The 6830-nt window shown below is 38.8% G+C and overlaps 1 pseudogene; it reads left to right on the plus strand.

Moving 5' to 3' along the window:
* Positions 1 to 5681: 5681 nt before the first annotated feature.
* LOC129075978 (40S ribosomal protein S18-like) lies at positions 5682 to 6194 on the plus strand (annotated as a pseudogene).
* The last annotated feature ends 636 nt before the right edge of the window (positions 6195 to 6830 follow it).

Below are 6830 nucleotides of genomic sequence, written 5' to 3' on the forward strand. Positions count from 1 at the left end.
ATCTATTTGATAGTTGAGAGATTTGGAATCAGAATGTTTTTCAGCTCTTTGTGTTGACAGACTAAGATGATTGATGATATGCGATATCTCAGGAGATAAAATGAGCAAGGCTAGAACATGTGTATTTTTTTTTCTGACAGGGGACTTTTAGAAGGCATTAGAGAAGTATAAATATATTTATTTAACTGACACTTTTTTTTTTTTGTCTTTCACTCGGACTGACAAATAAGAGACCTACCAATCTCCTTGCCAAAGCCCACTCTCGGGAATAAACCAATTGTGTGTTGTAGTGACTATGGCTTAGGTTTAGAATCTGGCTTGCTTTTAAATTAAGTGGAGCTTTAGTTTCAGTTATTTCACTGTGGAAACTGAAAAAAATGTTGTTTGGAAAAGATTTTCTTCTTTATTTAAATGTCTTTTCTCCTTAGAAGTTGTTTATTTTAAAAAGAAATGTTCTTCAAGCCTCATGAAATGAATTCTGATGTTTGCCATTCTATAACTACTTTGCTGGAGGTTAAAATATCTGCTCTGCTCTTCCAAGGAGACTCCATTAACCAGAGTAACAATCTTGGTGGAAAGCTTTGAGGCACCAGCTGCATGAGTGATTATTGGCAAGCAAGTGCCTTTCCAGGCACTAGTCATTTTAGGTATAGCTGGAGAGATGAGCAACAACACTTGTTAAATTTGGGAGTTCTCCCAATTATAAATTGAGCTTTCATTCTTTAATTTGGGAGAATAGTATAATATCTTATTTTAAATTTTTGCTTTTGAGTGAGATAAGTAAGATCCCTCAGAGCCACTGTTCATTGTGTTTCTTGGTTATATTAGTTATTCTCCCTGCCCTCCTCCGCCCAAAAAGAATGCTTTTGTGATTTTTTTTCAAGAAAGCCATAAAACTCCTATGGAAACTTTTACATATTAATTCATTCACCTAAAAAGCTATTGGGTGCTTCTCTCTTGCTAGGCACTGTGTTAAGTAAAGGTGGGAAGAAAGAGGACCTGGGCACAGGCCTGCTTTCAAATTACTTACAGGCCAGGAGGGAAGGTAAGACACGCAGCCCCAGGCACATCATACTTGCATAGCCCTTTATTTTATCCCGCAGAGTTGGTTACCAAGGCAGATGCTCAATCATTGCTGTTTGGCTGAGAGTTAACTAGAAGAGACTGTGGATACCATCCTGTCCTATTAGCCCATGTCACTGATGAGGAAGCAGGCTCAGAAATGCTAAGCGACAAGGCAACACAGCTAATGAGAGGTCAAGCCAAAGCTGCTTGGTTCTGAGTCTAAGGTGCTTCTGCTTTCTAAAGAAGCTGCGTTTTTTTTTTTTTTTGCTTTCACTGCATATACTCCAGATTCATAGCCAGCCTTAACTTGCTGACTTACCTTGAGGACTGCTGCATTCAAAACTAACAAGCTGGGGACTCTGGATTGAGTTAATATAAAGAGGTCACACTTGGCTTTTGTCCCTTTCAAAGTCTCATTTCAAATATGCCACTATTTCCCCTTACCTTCAATTTTTTTTTTTTTGCATATTACAGTTTCAGGGCCTGCTAACCCTGCTACCAAAGCTCATTATTTTTCAGTGTTCAAAGGATATGATTAAAGCAGTAGGAGTGTGGAAAGAAGAGGAGGAAACATCTCAGGAAGTATAAGCATTCGTGATCACTGCCACCTTTTTTTGTCTTTAATTAAAAATCAAGTTGAAATTATTTCTGGTTTGAAACCAGTCTTGTTCATTGAGCAGTTATTGCTAAATTCTCCGATTTCAACTTATTCCTCTCACAAGGATCACAGTTGGTCTGAGGCTGGGTTAATGTGTGTGAAATGGATTTCTGACAGCCCAAATACCTAGACCCACTTGGGAGAACACAGTTTCTGAATGTGTATGTTTTCCCAAAGGTAACACAAGACCTGTATATTTAAAATACATAAAAGCAGCTACAAAGCATGTTGCAAAAGTAGAAAGAGGGGAAATCAATACTCTATTAGCTATAACATTACACAGAATTTCCATTCATAGATAAGGGAAAAAATACCCCTTGGAGTTCATCTTTTGTTAAAATAAATAGCTAGCTTTGTTTTAAAATCAATTTCCCCCCTTTCACATTTAAGTTCTCAAGACTTTAAAATGGTATACAAAATGACAAAACAGGAACTAAAATAATTAATACCATCAATAAGTTGCAATTATAGTGTTCTTCAGTTTTTTTGTTTTTTTTTTAAATCAATTCTCTAATGCTATCTCCGGTGAGTGAAAAGCAGAACTTGAACACATTAAATTCAACACAGCGTTGCTATTTGAGAAGTTAATATTATAAGAGCTACTTTCCTTTCATCATCAAAAGAAAGTAGCCGTCTAATTAGAGGAAAGGGGTGTCCTGAGAATATTGTCAAATTATTGGTTAAATAGGCCTTTGTTTCTCTCTGTCTTAACTCAAACTGTCTTCACAGAGAAGAATGTCAGTTTGAGCGTCTGAGGTTTAAGAGAGAGATGCACATCTTTGCATAGCTTGCAGTCCACTTCCACTAATTCCATTCTTCTTCCCTCCTATTCTCTTTTGTCCAAAGTGTGACCTGGGTCAGCATAGTGACTGCATCAATGAGAAAGGAGAAAGAGACGGAACAACTCATGGTCTTTCTTGTCCTGGGCTTCTCAGCCTTGGGAGAAACCTACCAAAGTAGATCTGAAATTAGTTACAAACTTATAGAAACATAGTAGTTTTCAGCATATGTCTGCTACTGATTTCTGCTGAAGCAAATACCTAAGACATATATGACACAGCATATTTGACAATCGGCTTTTAAATAATCACATTTTGCTTTTGTAGTGTCTTTCCTGTGAATGTCTTCCAAAATTTATAGAAATTGGAGCACAATCTCATAGATGATCAAGCTCTATTTTAGGCCTCAGTTGGACAATGTAGAAGGCCCTGAAGTGTTTCCTATGAGGCCTTATAACTGGACAGAGGCGCACAGGATGGCTGGATGTGCATTCACTCCACCCTACACATGAGTACATTATTGAATCCCATAGCAGGAGGAGAGGGAGCAACCCCACCTCCAGGACAAACCAGCTAACGAACAGTTCCCAAACAACTTGGTGCTCCGTGGCACCTATTGCACAAGAGAAGAAGGACCCATGATATGAAACACTTAAAACAACGCAAATGCTTTACGTTGTGAGGGAAAAAATCAGCAAAAATATTCTGAAAGTACTAATGTTTCATCTTTCTTTTTGAGTGGGGATTTGTTGTTGGGACAATTTTATCCATTGATTGTTACAGAAAAGTGTGTAATGGACTAAAAGTTTTCAAGGGCCTATAAAATGTTTGAAATTTACAATGTTTTTTTGGCTCCAAAATTACAAAAATAAAACCCATTTTTTAAAATTGAAATTAATTAATACTTAATTTAAATACCTTTAGAATATAACATTATATCAGCTGGTCCACGGCAACTCAGCCCATAAAGTTGTAAATGATTTGCACGACGTACTTTATATGCTTGCTATATTATGTAGTGGTCTTAAAATTCTTTGTGTGCGTGGAGGGGTGGTAATGGTGGGGAGTTTGGGGGTGGGTAGGTGTGAAGGTGGCATAAGGTGTACGGAGGGGATGAAGTTTTGGGTGCAGGGAAAACTTGTTGAAAATGAAGGCCAAGTTTAAAAGCCATGGTCTTAAATACGATAATTTCTGAGAAACTCATACATGATTTCCAAAAATGCTTCTAAAGACCAAATTGGCTTTTTTTTAAACAAACATGAAAACTTAATTTTGAAGTGATAAATGGGATTAAATAGAAGTTTTGACATACAATTCAAACAAGTTTCAGAATTGGCAGTCAGCATTCCCAGAGCAATGAATTAAAAACCTATGATGAGCATATGTTCAGATGTGCTTTTCTTGGAGGAAAACCTCATATACTAAAATTGGAATTCACAAAACAGATATGTTAAGGAGTCGTTTTATCAAATGAGTCTTTGTTTTATAAAAGAAGTTCCTTGCAAATCAGATCATTTTAGAGGCATGCACATGCTTGAAGCATTTGTTTACACTGTTCATTTTTGGGAGAGGAGATGATTATAGAATCCTAGAACCCAAATTCAACATGTCTGTCCTAGTCCGTTTGGGCCGCTGTAACAAAATACCATGAACTGGTGGCTTATAAACAGCAGCAATTTATTTCTCACAGTCTGGAGACTGGAAGTCCAAGTGAATGTGCCATTATGGTCAGGTTCTGGTGAGAGCCCTCTTCCTGGCTCCTAGAAGGTGCCTTTGTGCTATGTCCACACATGGCCGAAGGGCAAGAAAGCTCGGTGAGGCCCCTTTTAGAGGGCACCAATCCCTCATGACCTAACCATCCCCCGCAACTCCTCCTAATGCTATAACCTTGGGGTTTAGGTTTTCAGCAAATGAATTTTGGTAAGACACAAACAGATCATAGCAATGTCTAAAACTAAAACTAAACCCATTGCCATCCTAACTCAGCCTCTTCTCATCCTACCCTCAGTCTTGCCTACCTCAGTTCCAGATACCTTTGGTCACTCAGTTGTCTAAGCCAGAAGATTCTCCGTCCTATCTCCCAGTTCTTTTCTTCTCACCTTGCACAGTTACCAATTAATTCTATTACCTGTGCCTCTTCCATGTGTCTTTACTCTTAAGAGTTCTTTTTGTTATGTATTTTTTTAGCAACTTTTTTCCTATGGAAGGGTTTTTGCAATGTATCATATGCTCCAAATATTTATTGTGCATCATCCTGTAATAATCATTACAATCCTCTTGTAATATAGATTATCCAGATTAGGAACCAAGGCAGAGAGATTAGGGAGGGTGAAGGTAGGTGAAGAGATAATAAACTAGGGGCTTCAACTATGTTATTTTGCTTAATTCTTACATCTATTCTTGAAGGAAGAATTATACTCATTTTTGCTAGGGAGATAGAAGCTGAGGCTCAGAGGTTAAAACATGTGCTGACGCCCACACCAGTGATAAGTAGGTGGTGAAGTCAAACTTGGGAGCCAGGCTGGGCTCTCATTATACCATTCTTCCTTCCCTGTGTTCCCTGATGAGGAAACAAATGCTTAAATGGAAGTCTTTTTATTTCTACTCTGATTTCCAAATGCCTTTCTGCTAGTATATCCTTGAAGTGAGTTAACATATTTGACAGAAGTTAATAGAATACATATTTATAATTAGAGATAGTTCCAGTGTAGAGGACACTAAGACATGTTGAAGTGACTATTTTACTTTTAAAAGTATTTTAAATTTATTGCTAGGAAATATTACTTCTCCAAAAAGGGCTCTAACAACAGCCCCAGAAGTTGCAGTCCCTTTTGCATAATAAAATGCCAATGGATTTTCAGTGAAAATTTAAAACATAGGAGTTAGATGTGTGAAGGTATAGCCATAGCTGCATAGCCTGGAAACTTTCCTTTTAAGGTCATTGTGCTGAACATCTGTACAGAAATGCCCAGATTCATAACTGTAGGCAACAGTAACAGAGCAGAGCTCTTCCTGAGTGGCATTGACATGGCAGAAATATAGGTGCAAGTAAAATACCAAGAAGTGGTTTAGCTCAGAGAAAGAGGTCAAAATCAATTGATTGCTTATATTTAGTTTAGGATCCCAGGTAGTGTGTTAAAGAGGACACACACTAGAAGACTCTCGATTGTTTAGAAAAACTGGAATTACCCCTTTCATAGGAGGCTAAGCTGCACTACTGGGGCTGCCGCCATGTCTCTAGTGACCCCTGAGAGGTTCTAGCACAGTTTGCGAATACTCAACACCAACATCAGTTGGTGGTGGAAGATAGCCTTTGCCATCACTGCAGTTAAAGGTGCGGGGCAAAGATATGCCCAGTGGTGTTGAGGGCAGCTGACATCGACCTCACCAAGAGGGCAGGAGAGCTCACAGAGGATGCAGTGGAGCTCATGGTCACCATGATGCAGAATCCACACCAGGACAAGATCCCAGACTGGTTCTTGAACAGAGAGAAGGATGTGAAGGATGGAGGTACAGCCAGGTCCTGGCCAATGCTCTGGACAACAAGCTTCATGAAGAACTGGAGTGGCTGAAGAAAATTCGGGCCCACAGAGTGCTGTGCCGCTTCTGGGGTCTTCATGGGAAGCCAGTACACCAAGACCATGGGCCGCCAGGGTCGCACTGTGTGTGTCCAAGAAGAAATAAATCTGTAGGCCTTGTCTGTTAATAAATAGTTTATACTCGCCCCCCCGCCCCCCGCACACTTACACAAAAGAAAAGAAGAAAAGAAAACTGGAATCAGGGAAAATTTGCCTCTCTTGTAGGTTGAAAGGATCCCGATTTTGGGAGTGCGAAGGACTGTACTGTTTTTGCCATTAACTCACCACATAAAGATGGGTAAATCTTTTAAAAACATCCTCAGTTTCTGTTGGGTAAGCAGAAAGGTGAGACTAACTCTAGGGCCCCTCCAGCTTTCGCATTCTAATATACTGTACACCAAGATTCAAATTTGTTGTGACAGTTCTCTTCACCTCATAAAGAGAAAGATAATAATTCACTTCTTTCCATATTCATGAAGATTAATGTCATAATAGCGTTCAGTCTTCACATTCGTTCTCTTTATGAATCGCAACCCCAGAACTTGTGCTGTGCTGGATTCATGGAAAAACAAATGACTTTCATGCATAATGAGGCTCATATCTTGCTAATCTGTCTTGTATAAACTAAGTCCCTAAGGTATAACAATCATTCTTAACTACACATTTGTTTAGATTTTCTGACATGCAACTGTAGTTATTTAAAAAGAGGCTTATGCTTTTATAAGTCTAGAATAAGACATTGATCTGTTA

The sequence above is a fragment of the Pteronotus mesoamericanus genome, unplaced genomic scaffold (genome assembly GCF_021234165.1).
Source record: "Pteronotus mesoamericanus isolate MK-2021 breed Mesoamerican mustached bat unplaced genomic scaffold, CSHL_Meso_final contig_56, whole genome shotgun sequence".
Classification (NCBI taxonomy): domain Eukaryota; kingdom Metazoa; phylum Chordata; class Mammalia; order Chiroptera; family Mormoopidae; genus Pteronotus; species Pteronotus mesoamericanus.